Source organism: Tachypleus tridentatus, chromosome 6 (genome assembly GCF_004210375.1).
Source record: "Tachypleus tridentatus isolate NWPU-2018 chromosome 6, ASM421037v1, whole genome shotgun sequence".
Classification (NCBI taxonomy): domain Eukaryota; kingdom Metazoa; phylum Arthropoda; class Merostomata; order Xiphosura; family Limulidae; genus Tachypleus; species Tachypleus tridentatus.
Genome location: NC_134830.1, coordinates 60,699,378 through 60,719,935, shown reverse-complemented (window position 1 = coordinate 60,719,935; position 20,558 = coordinate 60,699,378). Strand labels below are relative to the sequence as shown.

General features: G+C 34.9%; 2 protein-coding genes across 5 annotated transcripts in view; one reads left to right on the top strand and one right to left on the bottom strand.

The window, feature by feature from the left end:
* LOC143252646 (rap1 GTPase-GDP dissociation stimulator 1-like) overlaps positions 1–20,558 on the bottom strand; it is a 126,937-nt gene that overhangs the window by 102,078 nt on the left and 4,301 nt on the right. The window contains exon 2 of the mRNA XM_076505117.1: positions 5,553–5,658. The gene's annotated coding sequence lies outside the window, so the exon portion shown is untranslated. The remainder of the gene's footprint in view (positions 1–5,552; positions 5,659–20,558) is intronic.
* Positions 13,865–20,558, top strand: part of LOC143252643 (zinc finger MIZ domain-containing protein 1-like) — a 211,316-nt gene continuing 204,622 nt past the window's right edge. For 2 of the 4 annotated variants that reach the window (XM_076505095.1, XM_076505097.1), the window contains exon 1: positions 13,884–14,324. The gene's annotated coding sequence lies outside the window, so the exon portion shown is untranslated. Of the gene's footprint in view, positions 14,325–20,558 lie in introns of all 4 variants that reach the window. The other 2 variants (XM_076505101.1, XM_076505108.1) reach the window with 2 other exon arrangements.

The window sequence follows — 20,558 nt, the reverse complement described above, 5'->3', positions numbered from 1 at the left end:
ATTCCTTTAAGTACACTCATTACAGGGAAGTGTCACGAAAAGAGTTCAAGAATTGAGGGAAGAGCAGTGGGAAAGCCGTCACAGAGTTTACTGAAGATGTGAAACAAGTCATTACATAGTCTGAGTCAGAATTGCCATGAGGGGCAATAAATAAATTCATGATTTATCAATATAAATCAAGGTGAGGGCATGCACACCAAACTGGTATACAATGGAGGAGCAATTAAAAAAAATCCATTTGTCTTGCTATAGTGTTAAAATGGATCAAGACCGGTGATAAACAGTCTGCCAGAAAGTACACGATTATCCAGTAAATAGATGTCGAATAACATCAATATATGAGTTATTTCAATGTCTCACATCTTAAGAAAAGTTTGTTTTGGAATTTCGCACAAAGTTACTCGAGGGCTATTTGTGCTAGCCGTCCCTAATTTAGCAGTGTAAGACTAGAGGAAAGGAAGCTAGTCATCACCACCCACCGCCAACTCTTGGGCTACTCTTTTACCAACGAATAGTGGGATTGACCGTCACATTATACGCCCTCACGTGTAGGAGGACGAGCATGTTTAGCGCGACGCGGGCGCGAACCCGCGGATTACGAGTCGCACGCCTTACGCGCTTGGCCATGCCAGGCTTCTTAAGAAAAGTAGTTTAACCCTTGTTCTGATTTATTGTTTTATTAAAAGTTGCTCACCGTGTCAATAACAGCAGAACGGGCAAGCATATTTGATGTGACGCGGATTCGAACCCCGCGACCCTCAGATTACGAGTCGAACGCCTTAACCCACCTGGCCATGCCGGACCGAGGGGGGAAAGTATGGTTGTTTCAGTACAGCTGTCTCTTTGTGGTGAGAAACTAGAAATGTAAGAAATACTTTTTAAGAGTTAGTGCAATAATTGACAGCAACTGGTAAAATAATTTCCAGCAGAAACGAAAGACTAATGTACTCCGTTAAGTTTGTAAATGTTAAAACAATTACTGGGAATGAGAAATTTGATAGTTTCAGATTATTGGCAAAATCAAGAGCTTCGATTTATTATTATTATTTACGTTTAACAAATAACCACTGAGTTTGTAAACTTTTTCAGTGATTTGAGTGAAACATAGCTTAATTTGGTTTCCTTCTGTTACTTCAGTGGGCCTAGTATTAAATACTACATTTGTATTTATAATAAAGTTACTTAGGCTATCTACTGTCGTCCATAATTTTGAACTACTGACCAATAGGAAGTATTGGGTCAGGAGCACCCAATAACTCACTGTCAATGCTAAGAGATTAACTGTCACTCTTTTAATGCACTCACAGATAAAGGTACAGCAAATATTTTGTGGATTTGAACTCAGATTACCAACTCCAGAGTTCCACCATAGGGCCATACGGTGCCCATGTTAATGGAGATCTGTCATACTAAACAAGATGACATACTTGATACCGTGAGTAATAAGTTATTTTTTAATCTCACTCAATTGAGTTATGGTCTCAATATATTAATAAGGAGGCTCTCATTCAGAGGCTGTATTAACTGTCGTTAGACGAAAGTACAAATAACCTGTATGGATAATAACGACACTCTCAGTCAGCTTGCCCTGATAAACGTTTTAATAATTTCATGTTCTCTTACTTGGATCCATAGCTACAGGGCCCAAACATCGGAGTAGCTACCAAGCTGTTAGGTTATCTGTTTGTTTATTTTAGAAATTTCTCAAAAAACTACTCCACTTGGAATTAATTACAGAACTACACATCACGGATATCGAAGCCCGGTTTCTATGGTTGTAGTCTCAGCCACCCAAGGGTAATATATTCATAAGTGTTCTCAGTTTTTAATCGCGAGACTATTGACAAAACACCTTGTCAACAGCACCGATGTCCAGCTATTAGGTTCTCTTGCCTGACCAAATAATAGGACTTTACTGTCACTCTTATGGCACAACCGTGCTCTCATATTGCGGAGAGTAATTTTACAGTGAGTGCTTTAAATTATGTTGTTTCACGTTCGTCTTACGGTAAAATTAGTATGAAATATTTATGTCATTTTTTGAATCATTCAAGTGTAATATAGAATAATAATCAATTTACTTTAATTCTGTTATTAAGGTGCATTTTAGAAACGAATCATTAATTTTAAACTTTGTAAGTTTCGTGAACGAGATATGTATTTAAAATTCTGTAGTTTTATTTAGCGTAATTTCCATAATAAATTTGAAATTGTTAACGCAACATGAGTTATTGCAGTCCTGAATCAATCATATCTGACATCAGATAAGTGGTATTACTTCTGGAGCCATCTTGAAAGATTGCATTTAAGCGTTCTGTGGTGGGAGAACTGTTATAAATAACGCATGCGCAAAACAGCTGGAAAATAATTTTAAAAAACATAATAAAGATAAATATTTCTAAAAGAGAACTAACCAACCGAAGAACACAAACCGAAAAATAACAAGCTCGTGAGAAAAATTTAAATTGAATAAAGATTTATTTTAATTAATAATTATTTAAATTAATATTTACTTATAAAATTAGTGAAGATTTAAGAAAAATATAAATCTGGTTCAAAGATCGTAGCTGATGCTAAGAAATAATGTAAATGTGTCATTAATCTAAACCAGAAACATTTTTACGTTGTTTAAGAACTAGGATGATCATAAAATGTTTAGGAGTTAAACATTTTTATTCCTTTTTAATAACATAATAAGTTTATAATAAGCCGTGCCAACTCTTAATAAGAACTAGCACCGTGTTTGTTCTTAAAATGGTTACTGCTCCATAAGACATCTTAAATGAGTTTCATCGTGTTATTTGTTTTCAAAATCTCAACAAGTTCACGGCGACTGATTTGGTTTGTTTTGAACTTGGCGCAAAGCTACACGAGGACTGTCTGCGCTAGCCATTCTTAATTTAGCACTGTAAGGCTAGAGGAAAAGCAACTAGTCATTATTACCCACTGCCAACTCTAGGGCTACTATTTTACCAACGAATAGTGGGATTGACCGTCACATTATAACGTTTCCATGGCTGAAAGAGCGAGCATGTTTGGTGTGACGGGGATTCGAACTCGCGACCCTCAGATTACGAGTCAAGTGCCGTAACTACCTGGCCATGTCAGGTCACGACGACTGGAAGTTTGGGGTTTAATGCATTAAATAATACTATCCTGACATTTTTTAGGCTAAGGTCTGGGCTAGAGGTGGAACATTTTAAAATGTTGATTTCGTTACTTTCAAACCAGTTATGTGTCTTACAGACTTTGTAGTAAGTGTTTTTGTATTCCTAAAACAGAACATTGGCCTGTTGACAAAAGAAAAATGAAAATGACATTTCATAGACACGTTAATGTCCTCTGCACAGGATGTTGTCCATAGACACCAAACAATAAATCATTGTTGGCATAACATAAGCAAATCTGTAATCCTGGTTAAAATACTGCGAACTCTTCAAACCTCTCATTAAGACTTCAGTGCTAAATGGCCTGGCATGGCCTAGCGCGTAAGGCGTGCGACTCGTAATCCGAGGGTCGCGGGTTCGCGCCCGAGTCGCGCTAAAACATGCTCGCCCTCCCAGCCGTGGGGGTGTATAATGTGACGGTCAATCCCACTATTCGTTGGTAAAAGAGTAGCCCAAGAGTTGGCGGTGGGTGGTGATGACTAGCTGCCTTCTCTCTAGTCTTACACTGCTAAATTAGGGACGGCTAGCACAGATAGCCCTTGAGTAGCTTTGTACGAAATTCCCAAAAAAACAAAAAACAAAAAGCTAACTGACTTAACATCATAACACAAGTAAACCTGTAACCCCAGGTAAAATATTTCGAAACTCTGCACTCTTCAGACCACTCATTAAGACTTCAGTGCTAACTGACTTAACATCATAATAAAAGTAAACCTATAATCCCAGGTAAAATATTTCGAAACTCTGCACTCTTCAGACCACTCATTAAGACTTCAGTGCTAACTGACTTAACATCATAATACAAGTAAACCTATAATCCCAGGTAAAATATTTCGAAACTCTGCAATCTTCAGACCACTCATTAAGACTTCAGTGCTAACTGACTTAACGTCAATTAAACAGTGCTGGAACTTCTGGAGAATGATAAATAATTTGCATAACTTAGCCTTTCCAATACACACGTCAAAACCTTAATCTCCAGAACTTGCAGATGGTTGACCTTCATACGTGGATCCATTGAATGCACTAAAAGCACCCTTACATTTTTGTTACAAGAACGATTTTCGGTACGACATAACATTTCTAGCAAATAAGAATTTATCATACTTTAAAAGCACTTTCGAGAACTTAACTATTTTTAGTTGTTGTGTTTTTACGTTTCCATAAATCTATAGTATTCTCATAGCCCCGATTATCACACTTACTATTCTGTAACTTTATTTTTTAACACCTAAACTCAGATTCATTTTTTGACTCAAGCTGCCTATAACAGTTCTTCTATGAATGCCACTTTATTCTGTTTTTTTGTTTTGTTTTCAGCTTCAGAATAGCTCCGTGTAACTATTGAATTGTTTGGCCGTAGCATCGTAGAAAATAACCATTTTATGTTGTTGGACTGACTTTTTCCCAGGAAATACATGCAGAGTGGTTGTACTGCTGGGTGGTAACTAGGAAAGCGTGTTTTCGTTGTTAGTGTGTTAGCTATATATCTTAATATTTGTGCCCTCTGAAGGGACATCGGTAAGTTTACGGACTTACAATGCAAAACATTTGGGATTCGATTTCTCGCGGTAAACACGAAAGATAGCCCAAATTAATTCCAGTTTCTGTGTCACTCTTGTTCCAGCCTCGGAAAAGTGTAGTTCAGCTTTGATAAATAAAGTGTAGCTCAGCTTTAGTAAATAGTGCAGTTCAGTTTTATTAACCTGTTGACTGCCAAGTATTTCAGCTGCTACAATACAACTCTAATGCTTCTTAATTTTGTAACTTTTATCGTGACACCGTTTTGGATCGAAAGTGAAACAATTTGTAAGTAGGTCAAGTGCATGTATGGTGCTGACATCTAGCGTTGACGTTAGGTATTATTGAGAACGAATTAACTTGTCCGTGGCACTGGGTTACCGATCGGCTTGGACGAGTTATCTCGTCTACGGCACTGAACAGGTTAAATAAGGCGTAGCTCAGTTTTTTGAACAATGTAGTTCAGCTTTAGTAAATAAAGTGTAGCTCAGCTTTAATAACTAAAGTGTAAGACTATCACGTAAATAGTATCTGTTTGTGAAGCGGACAGGAGAATTGAACAATGGTGACTTTTTTTTAACCAATTCACACCTGAATAGGTTTGCGAATCTCTTATTATTTTAGTACTAGATTATCTCGTTGAACTTCTAGTGTTAACGAGTGTTTCATTTTTCAGACTTATGTAATTTAGAACGACTCAAACTTTCGCGCACGCACATACACACACTTCGAAAGTTTTAATATAGTGGCCTGTGTAGTGTCTACGTATGTGTAAATACCATTGAGTTTCTCTGCAGTCTAACATGGGTTGGAGAGCCCCATATTCAGAGGATGTACGCATACCTTTCTTCCTTGTTTACTGACCGGAATGTCCCCTGCTGGTATAGCGGTAAGTCTATGGATTTACAATGCAAAAATCAGGAGCTCAATTCCTCTCGGTGGGCACAGAAGATAACCAGACGTGGGTTTGCTATAAGAAAAACACACAATATAACATATAAGTGCGAATAAAACATATTAAACATATCTCTGTAGTTGTTCAATAATGCGGTTCTCAACCTTCGAATGTGCTTCCCCCCGACACAGCGGTATATATGCGGACTTAAAACGCTAGAATTCGGGTTTCGATACCCGTGATGGGCAGCACTCAGATAACCACCCTATTGTGTACCTTTGTACTTAATTGCAAACAAACAAATAAAACCTTTGAACCAAATAACACACATACGTCAGGAAACATGAGCTTATGTCTTGGTATAACTGACTGAGCAAATGAATCAGTCAACGTTACAGTTGATTTCACCTCGTTTAATTTTGTGGCTTATAATATTAAAGATTGTACACGTTCCTCGCACGTACACACACCTGGTTGAGGTGAAAAAAAATAAAACTCTTATTTTTACGCTTGTCTTTCACCTACCCAAACTTTGCCGTTTTATAATTTTAACACTTTCTGCAGCGAATTACTTCATTTTAACTGTTGTTTTCTATTTTTTAAACAAGTATTACATTCGAAAAGAAGCTCACCAAGTGTCTCCTCCCATTTAGTAGCTCTGAAGGCTTATAAAACTGAAAAATGGGTTTCGGTTCTCGTGATAGACACCACACAGATAGCCCGTTGTGATAGCGTTGCACTTCACAACAATAAAATATTTATTTTCATACATTTTGCTACACAAGGTACAAGTGTGCATGTATTTATAAATAATACCCATGTTTAATAGAAAGATAATGGTTTTAACGGGCTAAACAAAACAACCAGGGACGCTTATATATTTAAAAACAGCTGGTATGGGTAGCGAAAACAAAACCTGACGATGACCGAAGAAGGTCAAAACGTTGTTCGTTCCTCTGCATAATGCTTTCTCTACCCACACCAGCTGTTTTTGAATATATAATTTTCTCTACAAGTGGGTTTTCTCGTCATTACAGATAACTAGGGACGCTGTTTTCTTGTGGTAAATGTTTGCCAATATCCACAGTTCTAATTTTAAGTAAGAAAAAACTCTTATGTCAATATGATGTTGAATTCTTGCAGGTACATTTCTAGCCAAAAAAGCTATTTTTAGTCATTTTTATTTTCTTCCGTTAGGGGGAATTCAAAGAGGAAGACGTGAAAATCGTGAACGGGCTGGTGAGATTTAATAATCATTCCATTCAATTATTTGTAGCGTGTGGTACATTTTTCAAAGTTTCCATTCAGTCTTAAGTCTAAACGTTTCCGTTGTTGAACATGTGCGTCTAAAAATTTCTCCGATTCCAATCCTAGGCCATTTTTGTTTTATTACTTCAATCCTCTTTGTTAATCGTCTTCCAGAAAAGCATCTCAATGACATCAGTAACCTTTACTTACAATAAACTGCCGGCACTGTTGATTATAAAAACTACTCAAGTAGTGCTTAAAGTAATTATTTCCGAAAAAAATGGAAACTATATATATATATATAGTTTCTAGAGATGTAAAGCCTGGCATAGCCAGGTGGTAAAAGCACATAACTCGTAATCTGAGGGTCACGGGTTTGAAACCCCGTCACACCAAACATGATCGTCCTTTCAGCCGTGGGGACGTTATAAAGTTACGGTCAATCTCACTATTCGTCGGTAAAAGAGTAACTCAAGACTTGGCGTTGTGTGGTGATGACTAACTGCCTTCCCTCGAGTCTTACACTGCTAAATTAGGGACGGCTAGTGCAGATAGCCCTCGAGTAGCTTTGCGCGAAATTCAAAACAACCAAACCAAATCTAGAGATGTGTTATCTTCTTTGAATAAAATGTTTATATTTCCAGTATAGAAATAAACTAAAAACCCTCTCCATTGCGACGCGATCAAGAACGACACGAAAACATTGTTTGTTTTTTTGAAAACAAACAAATAAATACACTGAATGTTGCAACAGATAAAAACATAACATTACACAGAATAATGCAACATGTGGACAGTTCCGGTGGCGCACGGTTTTAAAACGACTCATTAACGTGAGGGTTAAAATATAATCAAAGAATATTTTGTTGCTTAATTTATACATATATAAATGTTTTGAATTATTGCTTGAAAGTTGGCGACTGCTTAAAATATTAGCTTATTTAACTTACACAGATGAATGAAACGTGAACCTCTCATTCTTCTTGTAGTTCATATCTCGCTAAAATATTGGCTTCTTTACCTTACGCAGATTAATGAAACGTGAGCCTTTCATTCTTCTTGTACTTCATACCTCGCTAAAATATTGGCTTATTTACCTTACAAAGATGAATGAAACGTAAGCCTCTCATACTTCTTGCAGTTCATACCTCGCTACAATATTGGCTTATTTACCTTACACAGATGAATGAAACGTGAGCCTCTCATACTTCTTGCAGTTCATACCTCGCTACTACAATATTCTCATTCTTCTTGTAGTTCATACCTCGTTAAAATATTGGCTTATTTACCTTACACAGATGAATGAAACGTGAACCTCTCATTCTTCTTGTAGTTCATACCTCGTTAAAATATTGGCTTCTTTACCTTACACAGATGAATAAAACGTGAGCCTCTCATACTTCTTGCAGTTCATACCTCGCTACAATATTGGCTTATTTACCTTACACAGATGAATGAAACGTGAATCTCTCATTCTTCTTGTAGTTCGTACCTCGTTAAAATATTGGCTTATTTACCTTACACAGATGAATGAAACGTAAGCCTCTCATACTTCTTGCAGTTCTTACTTCGCTACAATATTGGCTTATTTACCTTACACAGATGAATGAAACGTGAACCTCTCATTCTTCTTGTAGTTCATACCTCGCTAAAATATTGGCTTCTTTACCTTACACAAATGAATGAAACGTAAGCCTCTCATACTTCTTGCAGTTCATACCTCGCTACAATATTGGCTTATTTACCTTACACAGATGAATGAAACGTGAGCCTCTCATTCTTCTTGTAGTTCGTACCTCGTTAAAATATTGGCTTATTTACCTTACAAAGATGAATGAAACGTGAAGCACTCATTCTTCTTGTAGTTCATACCTCGCTAAAATATTGGCTTCTTTACCTTACACAAATGAATGAAACGTAAGCCTCTCATACTTCTTGCAGTTCATACCTCGCTACAATATTGGCTTATTTACCTTACACAGATGAATGAAACGTGAACCTCTCATTCTTCTTGTAGTTCGTACCTCGTTAAAATATTGACTTATTTACCTTACAAAGATGAATGAAACGTGAAGCACTCATTCTTCTTCTAGTTCATACCTCGCTAAAATATTGGTTTATTTACCTTACACAGATGAATGAAACGTGAACCTCTCATTCTTCTTGTAGTTCGTACCTCGTTAAAATATTGGCTTATTTACCTTACAAAGATGAATGAAACGTGAAGCACTCATTCTTCTTGTAGTTCATACCTCGCTAAAATATTGGCTTCTTTACCTTACACAAATGAATGAAACGTAAGCCTCTCATACTTTTTGCAGTTCATACCTCGCTACAATATTGGCTTATTTACCTTACACAGATGAATGAAACGTGAACCTCTCATTCTTCTTGTAGTTCGTACCTCGTTAAAATATTGACTTATTTACCTTACAAAGATGAATGAAACGTGAAGCACTCATTCTTCTTCTAGTTCATACCTCGCTAAAATATTGGTTTATTTACCTTACAAAGATGAATGAAACGTGAACCTCTCATTCTTCTTCTAGTTCATACCTCGCTAAAATATTGGCTTCTTTACCTTACACAGATGAATAAAACGTAAGCCTCTCATACTTCTTGCAGTTCATACTTCGCTATAATATTGGCTTATTTACCTTACACAGATGAATGAAACGTGAACCTCTCATTCTTTTTGTAGTTCATACCTCGTTAAAATATTGGCTTATTTACCTTACAAAGATGAATGAAACGTGAAGCACTCATTCTTCTTGTAGTTCATACCTCGCTAGAATATTGGCTTCTTTACCTTACACAGATGAATGAAACGTGAGCCTCTCATTCTTCTTGTAGTTCATACCTCGCTAAAATAGAGGATTTTTGCCAATTTCATGGCATACTAGAAATTGTTGAAACGGAACGTAAGTGTTGGATCCACAGATCCACAATCCTGCCAGTTAGCCGTTGGGTCACACTCGGTCTCTTAGTTTTGTTCTCAGTTGATCTCAATAACATATTTGAAATCCTTCACACCCACGCTTATTTAAAATTTTCAGTAATTTATATCCGACTATTGGACAATGCATCTGGATATTTTTATCGTTAAAAATGGCTAAAACAGTTGAATTTATTGATGGCCAATGGCTCAAGTTTTCAATGGTTAACAGATGGATAAAATATCTGTGTTTGTTTACTGTTTAACAAGGTTAGCAGATGGAAAACATACCTGGGTTACAAAGTTAGGAATTGAATAATATACCTGCGTTTGTCCACGGTTGACGGTTGATTACACATCTGGGTTTGTTCACTGTTAGTAGTTGGTTAACACACTTGGGTTTGTACACGGTTGACCGTTGATAACACACTTATATTTGTTTACGGTTTACAAATAGTTAGTTCATATTGTTTGAAATTAGTTAATATACCTGAATTTGATGACAAGTGGACAACACATCTGGGTTTTGTTTATGATTACAACTGGTTAAAATACCTGAATTCGTATTTGATTGATATGTGAATAAAGAACCTAGTTTTTATTTACTGTTCATAACTGGGTGGATGACGTTCTTTTTCTCCTGAGCCCCAGCAGAAGAAGTTACTGTTCATAACTGGGTGGATGACGTTCTTTTTTTCCTGAGCCCCAGCAGAAGAAGAATTAAATTACTGAGCGACCCCAATTCTAGACACCCAAGACTAAGTGGGCAATCTTTAAGAGACTCATAAGTATTTCCCAATTAGAGGCCCAAAGGTCCATTCTCATTCAAGACCACCTTCTTTGGTGAAGGATCATGAGAGATGTGAGATGTTTTGCTGAAAAGCGAGAGCATTTCCATGAAAGGAAGCATTCCGCTTAGTCAATATTTAGATGTGAGAAACTGGGATAGGTGACAGTTACCAGTAGAAGCTTTTTTGCCAGATGGTAAAATAACAATCACTTGTGTGAGAAATCAATGATCGCTAAGACAGTAGGCATCATTTGTATGAATGGAAGTGACCAACTTTACTGTAAATGAGAAACTAGGTGACATCTGTGAATGTAGTCTGCCAACTGTATCTGGATGTTACCCCCGAAAGAAAGACCAGAGAATCTGCTTTGGTTATGGGTTGCAGGGAAAATTTTGAGAAATTTTCCATATCTTGCAGGCAGTAAGATTTATGGAAACCTCTATCCTGACCAATTGCTTGGCAGATGCAGGATAATTCGCAGCAAGCAGTAGATGCTGTTATTCTGGCTCCATAAAAAGTAAGGTAGTTGTAGCTGGTTCTGGCTACTGTTTTTGGAAAGCATAGCTTACAGCTTGTGTTAAAATAATTGTGGTCAGTCCAGTTCTTTTTGGGTTGAGTGAAGTTTATTATGCGCCAGTTACACTACGTGCTCGAGTAAAATAGCTTATAGTTTATACCAAAGCTACCAAAGCCTGATGATACCATTACTCTTGTTAGTCAGCAATTACTTTGAGCTGGCAAAATGATTGTGATAAACAACAGTGTAACAAACATTTGTATAATGGTTTGACTTGTTTTAGTATATTATTTTAAACAACTGCTGTTTGTTTATTGTTGAAATTTGTTGCCAACAAGTCACATAGCCAACAAGAGTATAGCCCATATCTAAAACCTTACAGCAGCAAACAAACCTCGAAAAAGATTAACAATATTATTATACAATTTTGATTCCTCTATTTTATTATTATTATTTATAAACTGTATGCAGCAAGAAGGACATCTGAGATTCTCGTCAAGCAAATTGCTGATTCTAAATAAACTTTGCTAATTCACAGTGTATGGCTCAGTTGAGTGAGTGCCGGATGGAACGAGTGTACTTCTAATCATCTAAGGCCGAATAAACCATTTCTTCCTATAGTGTTTTAGCTGAGGAAGCTGTTCATCTGAATATACATTTCATAAATCAACCAGCTTTTGAAACTAATTCTCTTCTTCTTCGTGTTTTGCTCATGATAAAAAAAAGATTACAGATCAAATAAACATGAAATTTTGTTACTTTTACTTCTTAACCGCTTGTCATTTCAGAAGTCTGAGGATCGCGAATTCGAATCCCGCCACACCAAACATGCTCACCCTTTCAGCCGTGGGGACGTTATAATGTGTCGATCAATACCACTATTCGTTGGTAAAAGAGTAGCCCAAGAGTTGGCGGTGGGTGGTGATGACTAGCTACCTCCCCTCTAGTCTTACACTGCTAAATTGGGGCTAGTCCTCGCGTAGCTTTGAGAGAAATTCAAAACAAACCAAACCTTCGAAAAGTCCAGTAGTAATTCTGCAGGCTTACCACACTAGAAACGGAATTTCGATACCTGAGCACAGCAGATAGATCGATGTGGCTTTGCTATAAGAAAACACACACACACATGCAGAGTCGTGGTATAACTTTGCGCTTAACAAACAATTAACCATTAAATGCTAAAATTCATTCGTTCATTATTTTATGCTTAATATATGTAATTAAATCATAGAACTACCGGTAGTGCTCATAAGACATCACTGTTGTTGATTTTTATCTTTTTTTCTTCTCATCTAAACTATGTATATTGCATGTGGGTCCATGACTTGGTTGATTGCATGGTCCTTTATAACAAATTTGAAAACAAAACTACCACAATTATTTCTCTTAACTACAACTACCTTATCTACGTATTTTACGTGAAAAAAATGTGTGATTTCATCCCATTTTTTCTTTCTTTTTCGCTCATTTCTTTATGTGAATTGTCATAAGAGGCAAAAGACATTAGATTCCTCAATTAAGCGCAATATGTGGATCCTACCGGTTATGGAATGCTTAAAACGAGCCATCAGTTTGAAGGTTAATATTCATACTACTTAAAGAAATTGTAGTTGGCTATACGAGAAACATGATAACCTCAGTGCTCGCGGAAAGTTGACCGTATAGGTTATTTTTCTGCAGTACATTTGGAACTAATTCTGAGTTCTTCCTGGATTTACTGTTGTATTTAAGTATCAACTAGTAGTTAATATATTAAGTATCTCTTTGGTAATTATCACTAGTGCTTCAGTGATATCAATGAGCAGACACAAGATATGTAAGTTCGAGCATCCACTCAGATTACCAACCGACTATTCTTAACAACAGTTATGACTAAACTTTAGGTGCAACACGTAAAAATTAAGTAAAAACCAGTTAGTTATTGGCTAACATAGATACATCAGAGAAAGAAAAACATTTACTGGGCATTTTCAACAGAGATTATTGGTTCATTTTAAACACATCACGAGAAAATCCAGTTAGTTATTGGCCACTTTTAGATGAATTGTGAAGAAAATCAGTTACCTGTCATTTTCAACAACTATTGTTGGACACTTTTAGATACACCGTGGGAAAAAATCCAGTTAGTTACTGGTCATTTTCAACAAAGTTATTGGTTAATTTTGAATGTATTCCGCGGGAAAACCACTAATTAGCTACTTGAAACCATTTACAAAACGGTAAAATACAGTTCTCTAACTCAGCTAGCTATGTTAGCTGAATTCATCTAAAGCGTTTTAACATATTTGCGTTGTCAGAGCAAACGTATTCATTGATTAAAATCAAACACCACAAAAAAAGCTAAAATCAGTCATCACGACATAGTGGGCACCGAGTACATTATATATCATAATCAACAAATTATTCTGCTCTTTCATAGGAGAAATCACCAGTTGTAACCCAGCGTTAGGGTTGGGCACGAAGAGTCATCCTCACAACTAGTTCCAGTTAGAAACATAAGCAGGAAGATACCGCGTCATTGACCCGTAAGCCTATTCTCATAGGTTCCATAGAACTGTCTAGAGCCTGTAAATGTGAGAGGTGTGATCCTGTATGCCAATTATGTAATAATTAGGGGTCGTATAAACGCGTCATACCTGTGGTTAGGTTACCCATCAAAACTGAGGTCATAGATTTCACCTAAAATATATTAATCATGACACGCCCGGTCCATCGCCAATTGGTCGTTGTTGCTGTCACTCAAGCCTGTGTTGCTAACGGAATTATCCGTCGCGAAGTAAAATCGACATGGCTCGAGCTCACGCACTGAACGACGCCACTTGTGACGGAAAACCTTACTGTGTCTCATCGTGGTGTTACTGCTGTTTCTTTTTGTTGTTCTTGTTGTTTATGTCGAAAAGGAGTACATGTGTCAACGGTTGCAACTCAAGTGTATTTTTGTCGTAACGTTTGTACTCGTCGATGACACTGTGGGCTCGCGAAAATTAGCATGTTTGCTTGAATTGTTGAAACATTTGATACAAACAATTACGGTTTTATACCGATCGTATACTGTCAGTTCGTACTAGTGGATATATAGTTGAGAAATAGGTAACACGTGTGTTTTATGTACTAATTCATTTTTGCTAAGTTGAGAACAAACGAAAAACAGTTACTTAAAGGCGTTAGTTAACTGCTATAATTTACAAGATGCGTTGGTTAAAACAGCACTCAACGTAGGTTTTTCAACCAAAATACTCGAGACTAAGAGGTAAGTTGTCAGTTATGTCTAACTTACTGTTACATGGTAGCTGAAAGTTTAGCACTGACGTGAAAGTAATGGTCAAATATGATTAGTGCAAACTTTTAATGTTTGATTAACATTTCTTATTTATAACATTTATAAAAGTTGTAAATATAGCATTATTTGTAATTCTCTTGAAATTAAAATCCTGATGTAAGATATGAATAAATAACTATTCTAAAAAATTTTGTTTTTAAACAAATTATTCATGTTATTTTTAAAATATGACACCTTAAGTTTATTTCTTTAGCATATCGGTCTAATTAACAACTTTCTATCGCTTGGTCAGTCTGCTCAATTAACATTTTTAGTTTGAGAGCAACTGACTCAGACACGTGCTTCTTTTTAGATCTTCATTGTTGATTCATTGTCGAGAGGGCGCTGTGTCACTCTCGCTTCATGACCCGGTATAAAATATCGAGAGGCGACCGGAAATTTGTGTTGGTTAAATGATCAAAATAAACTAGTATCGTTAGCGTGATGTGACACAGCTTTTGTTAGTGTTCCAAACAAATGAGAGCATTACACAGATAAGGAAAAACAAAAGTGCTTTGTTTAAATAAACAATAAACTACAACACATTACTTACAGATACTTTCAATACAGTCCTCACATCAGAAACTGGGTACGAAAAGAAAGTTATGGAAAATTTGTAGTTTTAAATTTAAATATTTGTACTTAATCAGTTAATTTATGGAAATAATAGCAAACAGAATCTTTAGTTTTATAGCTTTAAGTTCAATGTATGGGAAAAGCAGTGAGCTAAATCTAAAGGTTTAAAGCTTCGAGTTCAATGTATGGAAAGAGTAGTGAACTAAATCTACAATTTTAAAGCTTGAGTTCAATGTATGGATAGAGTAGTGAATTAAATTTACAGTTTTAAAGCTTTGAGTTTAATGTATGGAAAGAGTAGTGAACTAAATATACAGTTTTAAAGCTTTGAGTTCAATGTATGGACAGAGTAGTGAACTAAATCTAGAGTTTTAAATGGAAAGTAAATGTATGGAAAGAGTAGTGATTTAAATCTACAATTTTAAAGCTTTGAGTTTAATGTATGGAAAGAGTAGTGAACTAAATATACAGTTTTAAAGCTTTGAGTTCAATGTATGGACAGAGTAGTGAACTAAATCTAGAGTTTTAAATGGAAAGTAAATGTATGGAAAGAGTAGTGATCTAAATCTACAATTTTAAAGCTTTGAGTTTAATGTATGGAAAGAGTAGTGAACTAAATCTAGAGTTTTACAGCTTCGAGTTCAATGTATGGAAAGATTAGTGATCTAAATCTAGAATTTTAAAGCTTTGAGTTCAATGTATGGACAGAGTAGTGAACTAAATCTACAGTTTTAGAGCTTTGAGTTTAACGCATGGAAAGAGTAGTGAACTAAATATACAGTTTTAAAGCTTTGAGTTCAATGTATGGAAAGAGTAGCGAACTAAATCTAGAGTTTTAAAGCTTCGAGTTCAATGTATGGAAAGATTAGTGATCTAAATCTAGAATTTTAAAGCTTTGAGTTCAATGTATGGACAGAGTAGTGAACTAAATCTACAGTTTTATAGCTTTGAGTTTAATGTATGGAAAGAGTAGTGAACTAAATATACAGTTTTAAAGCTTTGAGTTCAATGTATGGATAGAGTAGTGAACTAAATATACAGTTTTAAAGCTTTGAGTTCAATGTATGGAAAGAGTAGTGAACTAAATATACAGTTTTAAAGCTTTGAGTTCAATGTATGGACAGAGTAGTGAACTAAATCTAGAGTTTTAAAGCTTCGAGTTCAATGTATGGAAAGAGTAGTGATCTAAATCTACAATTTTAAAGCTTTGAGTTTAATGTATGGAAAGAGTAGCGAACTAAATCTAGAGTTTTAAGGCTTCGAGTTCAATGTATGGAAAGATTAGTGATCTAAATCTAGAATTTTAAAGCTTTGAGTTCAATGTATGGACAGAGTAGTGAACTAAATCTACAGTTTTAGAGCTTTGAGTTTAATGTATGGAAAGAGTAGTGAACTAAATATACAGTTTTAAAGCTTTGAGTTCAATGTATGGATAGAGTAGTGAACTAAATATACAGTTTTAAAGCTTTGAGTTCAATGTATGGAAAGAGTAGTGAACTAAATATACAGTTTTAAAGCTTTGAGTTCAATGTATGGACAGAGTAGTGAACTAAATCTAGAGTTTTAAAGCTTCGAGTTCAATGTATGGAAAGAGTAGTGATCTAAATCTACAATTTTAAAGCTTTGAGTTTAATGTATGGAAAGAGTAGCGAACTAAATCTAGAGTTTTAAAGCTTCGAGTTCAATGTATGGAAAGATTAGTGATCTAAATCTAGAATTTTAAAGCTTTGAGTTCAATGTATGGACAGAGTAGTGAACTAAATCTACAGTTTTAGAGCTTTGAGTTTAATGTATGGAAAGAGTAGTGAACTAAATATACAGTTTTAAAGCTTTGAGTTCAATGTATGGATAGAGTAGTGAACTAAATATACAGTTTTAAAGCTTTGAGTTCAATGTGTGGACAGAGTAGTGAACTAAATCTAGAGTTTTAAAGCTTTGAGTTCAATGTATGGAATGAGTAGTGAACTAAATCTAAAGTTTTAAAGCTTTGAGTTTAATATATGGAAAGAGTAGTGAACTAAATCTACAGTTTTAAAGCTTTTAGTTCAATGTATGGAAAGAGAAGTGAAATAAATCTACAGTTTTAAAGCTTTGAGTTCAATGTATGGGAAGAGTAGTGAACTAAATTTATAGTTTTAAGTCTTTGAGTTCAATGTGTGGAAAGAGTAGTGAACTAAATCTACAGTCTTAAAGCTTTGAGTTTAATGTATGGAAAGAGTAGTGAACTAAATATAGAGTTTTATAGCTTTGAGTTCAATGTATGGATAGAATAGTGAACTAAATATATAGTTTTAAAGCTATGAGTTCAATGTATGGATAGAGTAGTGAACTAAGTATACAATTTTAAAGCTTTGAGTTTAATGTATGGACAGAGTAGTGAACTAAGTATATGGTTTTAAAGCTTTGAGTTCAATGTATGGACAGAGTAGTGAACTAAATCTAGAGTTTTAAAGCTTTGAGTTCAATATATGGAAAGAGTAGTGAACTAAATCTACAGTTTTAAAGCTTTGAGTTTAACTTATGGAAAGAGTAGTGAACTAAATATACAGTTTTAAAGCTTTGAGTTCAATGTATGGATAGAGTAGTGAACTAAATATACAGTTTTAAAGCTTTGAGTTCAATGTGTGGACAGAGTAGTGAACTAAATCTAGAGTTTTAAAGCTTCGAGTTCAATGTATGGAAAGAGTAGTGATCTAAATCTACAATTTTAAAGCTTTGAGTTCAATGTATGGCCAGAGTAGTGAACTAAATCTACAGTTTTAAAGCTTTGAGTTTTATATATGGAAAGAGTAGTGAACTAAATATACAGTTTTAAAGCTTTTAGTTAAATGTATGGAAAGAGTAGTAAATTAAATCTTTAGTTTTAAGGCTTTGAGTTCAATGTATGGATAGAGTAGTGAACTAAATCTACAGTTTTAAAGCTTTGAGTTTAATGTATGGAAAAAATAATGAACTAAATCTACACTTTTAAAGCTTTGAGTTCAATGTGTGAAAAGAGTAGTGAATTAAATCTAGAGTTTTAAAGCTTTGAGTTCAATGTATGGATAGAGTAGTGAACTAAGTATACGGTTTTAAAGCTTTGAGTTCAATGTATGGATAGAATAGTGAACTAAATATATAGTTTTAAAGCTTTGAGTTGAATGTATGGAAAGAGTAGTGAACTATATATACAGTTTTAAAGCTTTGAGTTCAATGTATGGATAGAGTAGTGAACTAAATCTACAGTTTTAAAGCTTTGAGTTTAATATATGGAAAGAGTAGTGAACTAAATATACAGTTTTAAAGCTTTTAGTTCAATGTATGAGAAGAGTAGTAAATTAAATCTTTAGTTTTAAGGCTTTGAGTTCAATGTATGAAAAGAGTAGTGAGTTAAATCTAGAGTTTTAAAGCTTTGAGTTCAATGTATGGATAGAGTAGTGAACTAAATATATAGTTTTAAAGCTTTTAGTTCAATGTATGGGAAGAGTAGTGAACTAAATCTAGAGTTTTAAAGCTTTGAGTTCAATGTATGGGAAGAGTAGTGAACTAAATTTTTAGTTTTAAGGCTTTGAGTTCAATGTGTGTAAAGAGTAGTGAACTAAATATACAGTTTCAAAGCTTTGAGTTCAATGTATGGAAATAATAGTGAATTAAATCTACACTTTTAAAGTTTAGAGTTCAATGTATGAAAAGAGTAGTGAATTAAATCTAGAGTTTAAAACTTTGAGTTCAATGTATGGGAAGAGTAGTGAACTAAATCTAGATTTTTAAAGCTTTGAGTTCAATGTATGGGATGAGTAGTGAACTAAATTTTTAGTTTTAAGGCTTTGAGTTCAATGTGTGTAAAGAGTAGTGAACTAAATCTACAGTCTTAAAGCCTCGAGTTCAATGTATGGGAAAAGTAGAGAACTAAATCTAGAGTTTTAAAGGTTTGAGTTCAATGTATAGAAAGAAATGAACTAAACCTTTAGTTTTAATGAATACAATCATGTCTATCATGTGGCTGAGCTTATTTCAAGTTTTGGAAACAAGCAATGTCATAAATACTAACACATTAGGTCTCCACAATGTTACAATTTACTGCACATAATGTCATACATAATAAATGTTAAAGTGCACAAAAGGCAAAAATGACGCAAAATTTCTTGAAAATCGTCACTGAGCGTCTGCAGTTAAGAAGAATAAAAATGCAAACATGTGAAGCACAATAATAATAAGCGAACAGATCATTTTAAGAATAAAAATATATAATTAATCATAAATAAAACATAATTCACTGAAGTAACATAATAAAATAACCTCAATTTTCTTTACTTGTAGCAGCCTTTATTTCAGTCGTTTCTATGAAAAAATAAGAGAAAAATGCGAAGGTAGTAAATAAATTAGGCTTATAGGGAAAAAACATCACCTTTAAACAACTATTATAATAATTTGTTAACTTTTCGAGCAAATGGTCTTTTTCGAGCCAAAAAAAAAAAAAGGACTGTCAGCTAATGACAGTTACACTTGACTTAACATCGTTGTATACCTCCATTTTACATGAAGATGAACTCAAGGCCCTTAAGCACTACCTTGACTGCTTAGACCCACCCACGTAAGCCCTGATTAGATTAGCTGAATTACTTTTATCGTGTCTCGGCTTGGCCAAGTGGCTAAGGCATTCGACTTGTAATCTGACGGTCGCGGGTTCGAATCCCCGTCACACCAAACATGCTCGTTTTTTCAGCCATAGGGGCGTTATAAGAGTATCTCAAAAGTTGGGGATGGGTGATGATATGACGAGATGCCTTCCCTCTAGTCTTACACTTACACTGCTTAGTCAGGGACGGTTAGTGTAACTTTGCGCGAAATTAAAAATAATAAACGATACTTTTATCGTTAAATGCCTTTTCCTGTTGACACCAACTTCTACAAACAAGTGAAAGGCACAACCATGGGAACCAGAAATGCCCACTCCCCTATCCCTACGCTAACTTCTTTGTTGGTTATATATAAGATTATATATTTCGTTACCATACAGATGCCCCATGGCTTGTGTTGTATACAAAAATGTTCATGTGAAATACTTAAATCCTAATCGATTTCACGAATTCAAAGTTAATTTTCAGCTTATAAGACAGAATGAAATATTTTACACATAATCTCAATCAAAGCTTCTAGAATTCTTCGCTAATTTTTCACCGGTTGACAACAGCGCCACTAAGGTGCAGCTTCAGTGACAAACTCCAGCTTTACGTTTTGTTTTCTTTGTTTGACTATTTATTCCATTTCTCTGTTTCTCTTCTTCATTTTTCTCCCCATTTATTTCTCTTTTTCTCATTTTATTAGACACAAAATATTCCATTCACCTTTTAAAAACAATATTTATACCCGTCACTACAACTTGTTCGTAGGTTTTCAGATCTTTTTAAATAAACGTTGTAAATTCAGCTTTAAAAATACAAGTATGCAAGGCTTCTTTAACCTGGGTCTCACGTCTTTCACTTAACGACTGGGTCAACTTATTGGCGGTATTAAAATATATTATTTTTACCTGAGATAAAATAGAATGTACAGAATTGCTAAATTATATAAAGTATTGCATCTTGTATATAATTACTGGAATTACTT